Source organism: Macaca nemestrina, chromosome 13 (genome assembly GCF_043159975.1).
Source record: "Macaca nemestrina isolate mMacNem1 chromosome 13, mMacNem.hap1, whole genome shotgun sequence".
Taxonomy (NCBI): Eukaryota; Metazoa; Chordata; class Mammalia; order Primates; family Cercopithecidae; genus Macaca; species Macaca nemestrina.
Window position 1 is genome coordinate 34,629,515 of NC_092137.1, and position 14,889 is coordinate 34,644,403.

General features: G+C 36.0%; 1 long non-coding RNA gene across 1 annotated transcript in view; it reads right to left on the bottom strand.

The window, feature by feature from the left end:
• LOC105464823 (uncharacterized) overlaps positions 1–14,889 on the bottom strand; it is a 249,822-nt gene that overhangs the window by 42,003 nt on the left and 192,930 nt on the right. Inside the window, exon 3 of the long non-coding RNA XR_011611593.1 lies at positions 13,513–13,596. This is a non-coding gene — a long non-coding RNA (uncharacterized lncRNA). The remainder of the gene's footprint in view (positions 1–13,512; positions 13,597–14,889) is intronic.

A 14,889-nucleotide genomic window follows, 5' to 3' on the forward strand; every position in this document is an offset into this window, starting at 1 on the left:
CTGTAGCTTTCTTTTTTTGATGTGTCTTTGTCTGGGTTTGGTATCAGAGTAATACTGGCCTTGTAAAATGAGTTTGGAAGTATTCCCTCTTCTATTCTTTGGAATAGTTTAAATAGGATTGGTAGTAGGTCTTTAAATATTTGGTGGAATTCAGTAGGGAAGTCATTGGGTCCCAGGCTTTTCTTTACTGGGAGACTTTTTATTATAGCTTAGATCTTTTTACTTGTTATTGATCTGTTTAGGTTTTAGATCCGTTCATGGTTCAGTGTTGGTAGGTTGTATTTATCTAGGATTTTTTTTTCATTTATTTTAGATTTTCTAATTTTTTGGAATATAGTTGCTCAGAGTAGCCACTAATAATTCTTTGCATTTCTGTGCTATCAGTTGTAATGTATCCTTTTTTAAATCTCTGATTTATTTATTTGGGTCTTGTCCCATTGTTTTCTTTGTAGTGTAACTAACTTAAGGGTTGTCAATTTTGTTTATCTTTTCAAAAACCCAACTTTTTGTTCTGTTAGTCTTTTGTATTGTCTTTTCATTTCAATTTTATTTATTTCTGCTATCATCTTTAGTATTTATTTTCATATGGCAATTTGGGATTTGGTTTGCTGTTGCTTTTCTAGTTTTTTTTTTAATTATTTTTTATTATTATACTTTAAGTTCTAAGGTACATGTGCATAACGTGCAGGTTTGTTTCATATGTATACTTGTGCCATGTTGCTGTGCTGCACCCATCAACTCGTCAGCACCCATCAACTCATCATTTACATCAGGTATAACTCCCAATGCAATCCCTCCCCTCTCCCCCCTCCCCATGATAGGCCCCGGTGTGTGATGTTCCCCTTCCCGAGTCCAAGTGATCTCATTGTTCAGTTCCCACCTATGAGTGAGAACATGCGGTGTTTGGTTTTGTGTTCTTGTGATAGTTTGCTAAGAATGATGGTTTCCAGCTGCATCCATGTCCCTACAAAGGACACAAACTCATCGTTTTTTATGGCTGCATAGTATTCCATGGTGTATATGTGCCACATTTTCTTAATCCAGTCTGTCACTGATGGACATTTGGGTTGATTCCAAGTCTTTGCTATTGTGAATAGTGCCACAATAAACATACGTGTGCATGTGTCTTTTTAGCAGCATGATTTATAATCTTTTGGGTATATACCCAGTAATGGGATGGCTGGATCATATGGTACTTCTAGTTCTAGATCCTTGAGGAATCGCCATACTGTTTTCCAGAATGGTTGCACTAGTTTACAATCCCACCAACAGTGTAGAAGTGTTCCTATTTCTCCACATCCTCTCCAGCACCTGTTGTTTCCTGACTTTTTAATGATTGCCATTCTAACTGGTGTGAGATGGTATCTCATTGTGGTTTTGATTTGCATTTCTCTGATGGCCAGTGATGATGAGCATTTTTTCATATGTCTGTTGGCTGTATGAATGTCTTCTTTTGAGAAATGTCTGTTCATATCCTTTGCCCACTTTTTGATGGGGTTGTTTTTTTTTTTCTTGTAAATTTGTTTGAGTTCTTTGTAGGTTCTGGATATTAGCCCTTTGTCAGATGAGTAGATTGCAAAAATTTTCTCCCATTCTGTAGGTTGCCTGTTCACTCTGATGGTAGTTTCTTTTGCAGTGCAGAAGCTCTTTAGTTTAATGAGATCCCATTTGTCAATTTTGGCTTTTGCTGCCGTTGCTTTTGGTGTTTTAGACATGAAGTCTTTGCCCATGCCTATGTCCTGAATGGTACTACCTAGGTTTTTCTCTAGGGTTTTTATGGTATTAGGTCTAACATTTAAGTCTCTAATCCATCTTGAATTAATTTTCGTATAAGGAGTAAGGAAAGGATCCAGTTTCAGCTTTCTACTTATGGCTAGCCAATTTTCCCAGCACCATTTATTAAAAAGGGAATCCTTTCCCCATTTCTTGTTTCTCTCAGGTTTGTCAAAGATCAGATGGCTGTAGATGTGTGGTATTATTTCTGAGGACTCTATTCTGTTCCATTGGTCTATATCTCTGTTTTGGTACCAGTACCATGCTTTTTGGTTACTGTAGCCTTGTAGTATAGTTTGAAGTCAGGTAGCGTGATGCCTCCAGCTTTGTTAAAGGCTTTTGACAAAATTCAACAGCGCTTCATGCTAAAAAAACGCTCAATAAATTCGGTATTGATGTAACGTACCTCAAAATAATAAGAGCTATTTATGACAAACCCACAGCCAATATCATACTGAATGGGCAAAAACTGGAAAAATTCCCTTTGAAAACTGGCACAAGACAGGGATGCCCTCTCTCACCACTCCTATTTAACATAGTGTTGGACGTTCTGGCTAGGGCAATCAGGCAAGAGAAAGAAATCAAGGGTATTCAGTTAGGAAAAGAAGTCAAATTGTCCCTCTTTGCAGATGACATGATTGTATATTTAGAAAATCCCATTGTCTCAGCCCAAAATCTCCTTAAGCTGATAAGCAACTTCAGCAAAGTCTCAGGATACAAAATTAATGTGCAAAAATCACAAGCATTCATATACACAGACAAACAGAGAGCCAACAGACAAACAGAGAGCCAAATCATGAATGAACTTCCATTCACAATTGCTTCAAAGAGAATAAAATACCTAGGAATCCAATTTACAAGGGATGTAAAGGACTTCTTCAAGGAGAACTACAAACCACTGCTCAGTGAAATAAAAGAGGACACAAACAAATGGAAGAACATACCATGCTCATGGATAGGAAGAATCAATATCGTGAAAATGGCCATACTGCCCAAGGTTATTTGTAGATTCAATGCCATCCCCATCAAGCTACCAACGAGTTTCTTCACAGAATTGGAAAAAACTGCTTTAAAGTTCATATGGAACCAAAAAAAGAGCCCACATCTCCAAGACAATCCTAAGCTTTTCTAGTTCTTTAAAATGCATCTTTGGATTGTTTAATTGAGTTTCTCCTCTTTTTTGATGTGGGCATGTATTAGTCTGTTCTCATGCTGCTAATAAAGACATACCCAAGGTTTCACTGACTGACAGTTCCACATGGCTGGGGAGGCCTCACAATCACAGTGGAAGGCAAATGAGGAGCAAAGTCATGTCTTACATGGCAGCAGACATGAGTGCATGTGCAGAGGAAATCATCAGATACCATGAGACTTATTCACTATCACAAGAATAGCATGGGAAAGACCCATCCCCATGATTCAATTACCTCTCACTGGGTCCCTCCTATGACACACAGGAATTATGGGAGCTATAATTCAAGATGAGATTTGGGTGGGGACACGGCCAAACCATATAGGACACTTGTAGCTATGTACTTCCCTATTAGTGCTGCTTTTCCTATGTCCCACAGGCTTTGGTAGGTTGCGTAAACAAACAGATAACAAAGCAAAAAGAAAAGTGATAAAAACTGTATGCCTTAATTTCATCCCCTCACTTTTTTACTTTCTGTTTGTTTCTATTTATGTCGTATTGTATTGACTATGCCTTGAAAAGCTGATGTAGTTATTATTGTTTATTGGTTCATCATTTAGTCTTTCTACTTAGAATAAGAGTAGTTTACACACCATAGTTACAGAGTTATCATATTCTGTGTTTTTCTGCATGCTTACTATTACTGGTAAGTTTTGTTCCTTCAGGTGATTACTTCTTGGTCATTGGTCATTAACATCCTTTTCTTTCTGATTGAAGTACAGCCTTTGGAATTTCTTGAACAGGCATGATGTTGATGAAATCGCTCAGTTTTTGTTTCTCTGCAAAAGTCTTTATTTCTCTGTCATGTTTGAAATATACTTTTGCCAGATACACTATTCTAGGGTAACTTTTTTTTTCCTTTATTACTCGAAATATGTGGCTCTACTCTCTCCTGGCTGGTAAGGTTTCCACTGAAAAGTCTGCTGCCGGATGTGTTGGGAACTCCATTATATGTTATTTGTTTCATTGTCTTGCTGCTGTTAGGATCCTTTGCTTATCTTTGATAATTGGGAGTTTGATTATTAAATTCCTCCTTTGGTTAAATCTGCTTGATATTCTACAACTCTCTTGTACTTGAATATTGATATCTTTCTTCAGGATTGAGAATTTATCTGTTATTACTTTGAATAAACTTTCTACCTGTATCTCTCTCTCTCACTGCCACCTCTTTAAGGCCAATAAATTTTACATTTGCCCTTTTGTAGTTATTTTATAGATTTTGGAGGCATACATTTTTCTTTAATTTTTTTTGTTTTGTTTCCTCTTACTGTGTGTTTTCAAATAGGTTGTCTTCAAGCCCCCTAGTTCTTTCTTTTGCTTCATCAATTACACTATTTAAAGACTCTGATGCATTCTTTAGTATGTCAATTACATTTATTAGCTCCAAAATTTCTGCTTCATTTTTTAAAAATTATCTCAATCTTTAATTATCTTGATCTCATTGTTAAATTTGTTGGATAGAATTCTTAATTCATTCTCTGTGTTATCTTGAATTTCTTTGAGTTTCCTTAACACACCATTGTGAATTCTGATTCACAACACAAAAACAGACATGTGTCTGAAAGGTCACGTGTCTGAAAGGTCACATGTCTGTTTTTCCCCAGAATGTGTCACTGGTGCCTTATTTAGTTTATTTTGTGAGGTCATGTTTTCCTGGATTTTCTTTATACTTGTAGATGTTTATCTGTGTCTGGGCATTGAAGAGTTAGGGATTTATTTTAGTCTTTGCAGTCTGAGCTTATTTGTACCTGTCCTTCCTGGGAAGGCTTTTCAGATATTCTAAAGGACTTGTGTGTTGTGATCTAAGCTGTAACTGCATTAGGGTGGCAGCCGAATCCCAGTAGCACCGTGGTTCCTGCAAATTCATAGAGGTACTGCCTTGATAATCTTGGTGAAGATCCAGGAGAATTCTCTGGATTACCAGCAGAGACTCTTATTCTCTTCTCTACTTTCTTTCAAGCAATTGGAGTCTCTTTGTTCTGAGACATCTGAAGCTTGGGATATAGTGACACAAGCACCCCTGGCTATCTATTGGATAGTACAGAGTACTATTTTGCCATAAAAGTAAGACAGGCCATTTCCCAAAACTGTGTTACCATATTGATGTGTATGTGTTTGTTTGTGTGCTGACAGAAATGCTGTCACCATTGAATACTGTCAAACTTTCGGCTGTTACAAAGATCCATAGAAAAACACTCACTCTTTGGTGTTCATTTTGTCTCACAGAATGATACAAGCTGAGGGTCAGGTGGAATACAACTCAGGTATAGGGAATCATCACACTGCAGAGGAATCCTGGACAAAATGTGCTGCCATTTTATGGCTCCATGGAGCTGGGGGGAAGATAGATGGAAGGATTAGGAGTAGAAAAGTAACAAGTCAAAATGGGAAAAAATGCACCAGCCATGGGCCTCCAATAATGACATCTTGGTGGAGGCACCCGGCAAGTGCTTCAGCCAAGGCCCTAATAAGGAGACGTCTCTCCTTTTCCCCTTTATCTTACTGAGTTAATTTCAGCTTGTTCTTTCAAGATTTATTTCTACCTCTGTTTGTCATCCAGATTATCAATTATTTTTACTATTGAGAATGCCCAATTATTTTGTTATTTTTTATTTAGCTACCAAAAATACCTTATTTTTTTAATTTATAGAGTAATGTTAGCTTGTTCTATGGTCGTTTTGTAGGCCTCATGATATATGTGTTTTGTATGATTGTTTTCTCATTTCTAAATTAGGGAGCTATTTAGCTAGACTGAGTGTTTGCCCCCACCAAAAAAAAAAAAAAAAAGGATGTAGATTTTTCTTTGATCTCTCTGAGTGTTTTAGTTGGATAGTCGGTTAGTGTGTATAACTCCTTGCCTAATTTTTAGTTACAAGCTTTTCTCCAATGCAAATTTACTGAGGAATGCTCTGAATTGGTGCTTAAGATGAAAAACTAAAATGCCCATTACTTAGTGCTACCAGAGCGCTTTCTTTTTCCACTTCCATCTTCAGTATTTGATTGTGAGGATTACACTACCAAGATCCAATGTATCACTGACTGAACCCCTTCCCTACTTTTTGCTTAGTTGCTTTATGATATTACAATGTAATTGTACAAAGTAAGTAACTAATTAGTGTAGGGTTGTATTGTACTCTTGCTGCCTCAGAGGGTAGCACACAGTACTACCTGTACTACTTGTATATACTACCAATACATATGACGGCTGCTCATATTTCTTGTGTATAAAGCTCTGCATTTAATCTGAAAAAAAAATAAGGCAAAGGATAGGAGAATAATGAAAAATGTTCTTAATTTCAGATGAGGCAATCAGATGTAAAATACTGGTAATTAACTTCAATCCAATTCTTTACCCAGCCCTAGAGTTAGGAGAATATCTTCCTAACTTTGGCAACAGGTTGACTGTGTCCTAATTTTCAGTGTTGTGTGTTTAAATATTTTTCTTTGCTTTCATATATATTGTACACGAAATTGAAGGAAGCAACTTTTGAGGCTGCCACCTAGAGGAAGCTTTTTTTGAGAGGGAGATGGTGTATTCAGAACTGACATCAGACTTGTATATTGTGACTATAATATGTGCTTGAAAGAAGAATGTCACAGGTCAGAGGAGAAAACAGAGGCAGATTACTGCAGGTCTTGTAGGTCAGGGTGAGGACTTGGGATTTTTTTTTTCCCAGCTTTCCATGTCAGTACTTTCATTTATTTCTTTTTTCAGTTGTTTTTTTAAATGTTATTTTTTCCAGAAGTTATTGGGGTACAGGGGATATTTGGTTACATGAGTAAATTTTCTAATGGTGATTTGTGAGATCCTGGTGCACCCATCACCCAAGCAGTACACACTACACCATATTTGTAGTCTTCTATCCCTTGCCCCACTCCCACTCTTCCTCCCAAGTCCCCAAAGTCTACTGTATCATTCTTATGCCTTTGCATACTCATAGCTTAGCTCCCACATATCAGTGAGAACATATGATATTTGGTTTTCCATTCCTGAGTTACTTCACTTAGTATAATAGTCTCTAATCTCATCCAGGTCATTGCAAATGCTGTTAGTTCATTTCCTTTTTATGGCTGAGTGGTATTCCATTATATATATATGTGTGTTACCATATTGGTGTGTATGTGTGTGTTTGTGTGCAGAAATGCTGTCACCATATAGATAGATAGATAGATAGATAGATAGATAGATAGATAGATTCCACAGTTTCTTTATCCACTCACTGATTGTTGGGCATTGGGGTTGGTTCCACGATTTTGCTATTGTGAATTGTGCTGCTATAAACATGTGTGTGCAAATATCCTTTTCAAATAGTGACTTTTTTCCTCTGGGTAGATATCCAGTAGTAGAATTACTGCATCAAATTGTAGTTCTACTTTTAGTTCTTTAAGGAATCTCCACAGTATTTTCCATAGTGGCTATACTAGTTTACATTCCTACCAGCAGTGTAGAAGTGTTCCCTGTTAACTGCATCCACGCTAATGTCTACTGTTTTTTAATTCTTTGGTTATGGCCATTCTTACAGGAGTAAGGTGGTATCGCATTGTGGTTTTGATTTGCATTTCCCTGATTAGTGATGTTGAGCACTGTTCCATATGTTTGTTGGCCATTTTTATATCTTTTTTTCTTATTTTTGAGACACAGTCTTGCTCTGTTGCCCAGGCTGGATGGCGTGATCTCGGCTGACTGCAACCTCCACCTCCTGGGTTCAAGTGATTCTCTTGCCTCAGCCTCCTGAGTAGCTGGGATTACAGGTGCACACCACGACACCAGGCTATTTTTTTGTATTTTTAGTAGAGATGGGGTTTCACCATATTGGTCAGGCTGGTCTCGAACTACTGACCTCATGATCCACCCTCTTTAGTCTCCCAAAGTGCTGGGATTACAGGCGTGAGCCACTGCATTGTATATCTTCTTTTGAGAATTGTCTATTCACATCCTTAGCCCACTTTTTGATGGGATTGTTTGTTTTTTCTTACTGATTTGTTTGAGTTTGTTGTAGAGTCTGGTTATTTGTCCTTTGTCAGATATATAGATCGTGAAGGTTTTCTCCTACTCTGTGGGTTGTCTGTTTACTCTGCTGACAGTTCCTTTTGCTGTGCAAAAGCTGTTTAGTTTAATTAGGCCCCAGCTATTTACCTTTGTTTTTATTGCATTTGCTTTTGGGCTTTTGGTTATGAAATCCTTGCCTAAGCCAATGTCTACAAGGGTTTTTCCAATGTTATCTTCTAGAATTTTTATACCTTCAGGTTTTAGGTTTAAGTCCTTAATCCATTATGAGTTGATTTCTGTATAAGGTGAGAGACGAGGATCCAGTTTCATTCTCCTACATGTGGCTAGCCAATTATCCCAGAACCATTAGTTGAATAGGGTGTCCTTTTCCCACTTTATGTTTTTGTTTGCTTTGTCGAAGATCAGTTGGCTGTAAGTATTTGGGTTTATTTCTGGGTTCTCTATTTGGTTCCATTGGCCTATGTGCCTATTTTTATACCAGTACCACACTGTTTTGGTGACTGTGGCCTCAATAAACTAGAGAAACAAGAAAAAACCAAACCCAAACCCAGCAGAAGAAAGGATATAACTAAGATCAGAGCACGACTAAATGAAATTGAAACAACAACAACAGTACAAAAGATAAATGAAACGAAAGGCTGGTTCTTTGAAAAGATAAATAAAATGGATAGACCATTAGTAAGATTAACCAAGAAAAGAAGAGAGAAAATCCAAATAACCTTACTGAGAAACGAAACTGGAAATACTGACACCACTGAAATACAAAAGATCATTCAAGGCTACTATGAACACCATTATGCACATAAACTAGAAAACCTAGAAGAGATGGATAAATTCCTGGAAAAAATACAACCTTCCTAGCTTAAATCAGGCACAATTAGATACCCTGAACAGACCAATTGCCAGCAGCTAGATTGAAACTGTAATTAAAAAATTACCACCACCAACAAAAAAAGCCCATGACTGGATGGATTCACAACAGAATTCTACCAGACATTCAAAGAAGAATTGGTATCAATCCTTGTGACCCGATTCCACAAGATAGAGAAAGAAGGAACCCTCCTCCCTAAGTCATTCAATGAAGCCAGCAACACCCTAATACCCAAACCAGGAAAGGACACAACTCAAAAAGGACTTGGGATTTTTATTGTCATTTTTATGGAAAGCCACTGGAATATCCTTAAGGTGAAGACTGACAAAAATCAGACTTACTTTTTAACAGACGGTCCCGTTAGCTTCTGTAGGAGAATGGAACCTAAGGGAATGTCTAGGTGATCTCTTAACACAGTCTCTTGCTGTACTATTCTAGGTAAGATATAAAAGACCAGTGTGTTAGCAGTGGAGATGAAGAGAAATAAACACATTTAAGTTATGCTTTGAAGGCATAATTTATAAACTTATTGAGATATTGTATGTGAGATGTGAAGAAACACAAGAAAGACTCAAGTTTTTGCCTTAAACTGCTAGATGCATGGTCAAGTATGTGTACCAGACTGTAGCAGGTTTGTGTGCGCATGTGTGTGTTTCTGGGTAGTGGGGGAAAATGACCGGTTCTTTCGTGAGCTTTGTTAAGTTTAAGACTCATGATAACATTGAGATGCCTGTTAGATATCAAAGTGGAGAGGGAAAATTGACTATCACATATATGTCTATTGTGTTCAAAGAAGCACTTTCAGATAGAGATATAAATTTGTGAGTTTTCAACAGATGAAAATTAAGGCAAAATTAAACCATAATCAACCCAAGGGAGTAAAACTTAGGCTGCGTTAAGAATGTCTGCATTATTAAGTGATAGTAGATAACAATATGAAAACAATATTGTGGGCCAATAATTGATAGTGTTCCACATTATTTATCATATATAAAAACAAAAGTAAGAAATTCCAGATATATACATACTCCAAAAGTATACCTACCACACCTACTTTTACAAGAAAGCACTTAAAGTCACGCTTACAAGCTGTTGAGAATAAATCAAACTTTAGTATTCAGTAATAACTAACTTGTGGGTTTATATTCCTTTACCAGAAACGTGTTATAAAAAATCAGAAATATGGATGCAAATGTATGCACAAAGATGTTCATTGTAAAATTTGTGTAAATATGAAAATTACAATAAATGTTAGGAAAATATCCATATGGTGGAATACTAGGAAACCATTGAAAATGATGTTTATGAATAATTTGAATTACACAGGAAAATAATTATGAAACACAGTTAAAAAAAAGCAGGATATCAAATTATAGGTACAATATCATTTCTATCAATATGTGCAGAAAAAACATGCTGGAAGAAAAAAATGAATGTTATTGGTGTTTGCCTGTGGGAGGTAGAATTACTGTTTTTCAGTTTCATTGTTAGTTTTTTACTCCATAAGATTTCTGAATTAGTATTACTTCTATGAATAGAAAGCTATATTATAAAGTTTTAAAACTTGAAAAGGCAGTGAAGAGTTTAAAGAAACATGTAATAATATGATAGAAGGCTAAGTATAAATGTAGAATATAAGTATAATATATATTCCCCCAAAATATATACAAAAATAAGTGAATACATGTGCGTGAACAAGCTTAAAGAGACACTCACCAAAAAATAAAATGATATAGTGTGCATTAATAGGAGTTAGAGAATATTGTGAATTTCATGTTACTTGTGAATGGGAAAACAAACACTAAACTTCAGCAGTTCCTATTGAAACTCCCTTCAGTATTGCAATCTTATGAATGCAGAAATTAGTCGAAAGAAGGGAAACTCTAAATAGATCATAGGCAGTGAAGAGAAAAGAAGAAAGAAGAACATAGTCCAAAAAAATCAATCTGAGAAAGAGAAGTTCAAGTCTAAGTGCCAAAATACTGAATAATGATCAGGGACTTAGCCCTTCATAGCACTGGCTAGAGCAGGAGGCCTAAATTAGAGGGGTACTATAGGTAGTAGCCCCAGCATCACCGCTATTAGTTGAGGAGAGAGAGAGTGGTACCCCTTAGACATATGATAATAATGGAAAAGAGAGTGACAAGAGAAAATTAAAGGTGCTGAAGAAACACTCACAAGATAAGCCGATTTATCCTTCTCCCCCATCACCAATGCCAACCATTAATGAAACTACATATCACTTATATTGGCAGCAGAGAGCACTCTTGAAAAAGAAACCCTATCCACAAAATGCCTAGAAATAGGAAAATCAGAGCAATATCATACCAAGCTATAGAAAAAAAAGAAAAAAAAAAGAAAGCATTTCAGTTGTTAAAAATTTTCCTTAATATCCAGTATAAAGGAGAACAAACTATCATAAAACAATCTCAAATTAACCTAATTAGTCTTACACAAACAATCATATATATTTGTAAAAAGTACTGAAATACAAAAATTAAGAACACAAATAAATAGTAAATAAACACAAGAGTTGAATTTTAATGAGAGTTGACAGAGCTCAGGAAAGAAACTTTAAATAAAAAAGTAAGAAATAAAATAACATAAAAACAGAACTGAAGGATATAATTCAAGATGCCCAAGGGAGAGTAAAATTGAATGAAATTTTAATAACAGGCACTGAAAGGAAGAAAGAAACCATGAATATTCCAGCAATATTATTACTCAGTATATACTCAAAGGAGTATAAATCATTCTGTTATAAAGATACATGCACGTGTATGTTCATTGCAGCATTATTCACAATAGGAAAAGCATGGAATCAAACTAAATGCCCATCAGTGATAGACTGGATAAAGAAAATGTGATAAATATACACCATGGAATACTATGCAGCCATAAAAAGAATGAGATCATATCCTTTATAGGGACATGGTTGGAACTGGAGGCCATTATCCTCAGCAACCTAACACTGAAACAGGAAGCCAAATACTGCGTGTTTTCATTTCTAAGTGGGAGCTAAATGATGAGAACACATGGACACATAGAGGGACACACATGTACTGGGGCCTTTTGGAGAGTGGAGGTTGTGAGGAGGGAGAAGATCAGGAAAAATAACTAATGGGTACTAAGCGTAATACCTGGATGATGAAATAATCTAACAACAAACTCCCATGACACAAGATTACCTATGTAGCAAACCTGCACTTGTACCTCTGAACTTAAGAGTTTAAATAAGGTAACCATGAATATAAACATGACCAAAAAAAAAAAAAAGAGGAAAAGTAATAATGGCTGGAGAAAAAGTGGTTGAAATGACAGACATGCAAAGGAGTTCTACATGTATGCAACTGGAATATCTTAAGAGAATAATAGGCCGGGCAAGGTGGCTCATGCCTGTGATCCCAGCACTTTGGGAGGCCAAGGAGGGTGGATCACGAGGTCCGGAGATCAAGACCATCCTGGCTAACATAGTTGAAACACTGTCTCTACTAAAAGTACAAAAAATTAGCCGAGCATGGTGATGGGCGCCTGTAGTCCCAGCTACTCAGGAGGCTGAGGCAGGAGAATGGCATGAACCCGGGAGGCAGAACTTGCAGTGAGCCGAGATCATGCCACTGCACTCCAGCCTGGGCAACAGAGTGGGACTCCATCTCAAAAATAATAATAATAATAATAAAACAATAATAATGTAATGGAATGAAACTAACATTTATTTTTAAAATCCAGAAGTAATTTTCTAGTAAAAATAAAATCCTTATATCAATATATTGAAAGAACCTATTATACACCTGGAAAAACTGAGCCAGGGCAATCACCCTGAAACATATCATAGTAAAAATTTTAGACTTTAAGGTGAAATGAAAAATTCTCAGGGCTTACAGGCAAAATGACCAAGTTATTTTTAAGAGTAAGAAAGTAATACAGGCACCAGATATCACAACAGCACATCAGCAATAGAAAGGCAAGAGGGGAGAAAGGTTTTCAAGAAACTCAGAAAAAATAGACAACAAACTTCCATGGCACATGCTACCCATGTAACAAACCTGCACATCCTGCACATGTACCCCTGAACTTAAAAGTTAAAAAAGAATCGTTCATTAAATTTAGCATCTCAGGAGATAATCAAATTTGATCAGGGCAGGATATTTACATAGTATATACATTATATGTTGATTATAAAAGTAAAATCATGTTAATATGTACAAACTATATCATGCAGAATCTGGATAATCTCCTAACCATGTAATTAAAATCAACATTACCAGTAAAGTAAACATGAAGTAAATTGTGTGCCACAGAATGTAATACCTTAAGGATATGATATGGCTTATGTCATATTCCAGGCAAAAATACATAACCTGATTGTAATTTTGTAAATTACAAAGTAATTTACAAGTAAATTAAAATAAGCATGAGGTAAAAGTGATCCATAATGTTGAAGTGAGTAAATTCTCACTCTTTTAATATATGCTCTAAGAATTTGTAGGAGTTCTGGTTTACTTCAGTTTCTTGGTAACTTCCTGCTTAGCAAACTGAGGCATGTGTGGAACAGAAACAGTTTCTTGCTCCCATATTACTCAAACCCGTAATGTACAAATATTTTTGAAACTTCACTCAATTGGAATGTTTACATTCATCAGCAAAAGGGGAGACTTTGGTTACCACACTGTGCCTGTTGGAAATCAGTCTGAACAGCGTGATCCCATGATGTCCTGAGAAGCATCTCTTTACTACAAAACAGGCGATCTAAAACAGAAAACACACACATCTACTATAAATATACAGATATGAATACTTCATATGTAGTTTGAAATTTCTGCCTTTAATAAGGATAAAAATATATATATATACACACACATACATACACAGAAACATAAAATATGACTCCATAATTGTAAACATTCTAGCAATGTAACATTTGAAACCCAATATGTGCATTTTTTGTTTTTCATCAAGAGGCATTTATTGAGCCTTTATTATATGTGTTAGATGCACTGATAGTTTCTGAATATTCTAGCCTTGAATGATTTCTCTTCATTTCTAATCTAGTTCGATGCCACATGTGTAGCAACTGAAGCAGTTCTTCACCAACAGGACTACTTAAGTTTATCTTCCATACAATCTGTCAAACATGTGACCTTATTTTTATTAAATACAAATCTGACCATGCTATACCCTGTTTTAAATTTGTAATACTTCCCTTGATCTGAAGGATAAAGCCAGCTATCTCAGCATAATTCACATTTCTCTCTCCAAAACTTCCTTCAGTTGATGCAGTGCTTTCTGCTTTTGGAGCAAATCATATCGTTATATACTTTTTCTTAAGCCAATCCTCTTTCTTGGGGTTATTTTCCTTGTGCTTCTAAGGAACATCAAAATATTCCTTTCTTCACCCAACAATATTAAGAACTCCTAGATCTGGGCTTTCTTGGCTCTTAGGACTGCCCACATTTATTTCTATGTATCCTGTTTTCTCCTAGCTGTAGGTATAGTATAGGCACCATCTCTTATCCCAGTGCTCTTTTGGAATGTTTGGATCCTACTATAGTTTTAATAATTGTTAGCCAAATGGAAAAATTATGTTTACCATAACTATATAACTAAGTCAACTAGTGAAGAAAATAAAGTGTTAGAGAATGGTATATAAAAGAAAAATTCCCCAAAGACTTGAGAAGCAAGAGTACATATTGCACAAATATTCTGAATCCATGTACTGCCCACTGAAATGTTTCAAATTGTACCTAATGATACTCCATTAACAACACCCAAGATGATTTTTGAAAACATTAAAGATGTTGGAGAGAATTAGACATCTGGCTTGAAATAATTCCAGTGAGACACGGACAAGCAATCACTTTGAAGTAAAAATGTTTATGCAGCACAGCAGAATTATCAAATACCCTACCTACTACCAAAGAAGAGCTACAGCCAAATATTAAGTAACGTGAAAGAAAAAAGGAGCCACAATTCTCTCAATAGGATATAAAGAATAGGTTGTGTTTCAGACATGTACTTGGGCACAAACAATGCATGCATTCA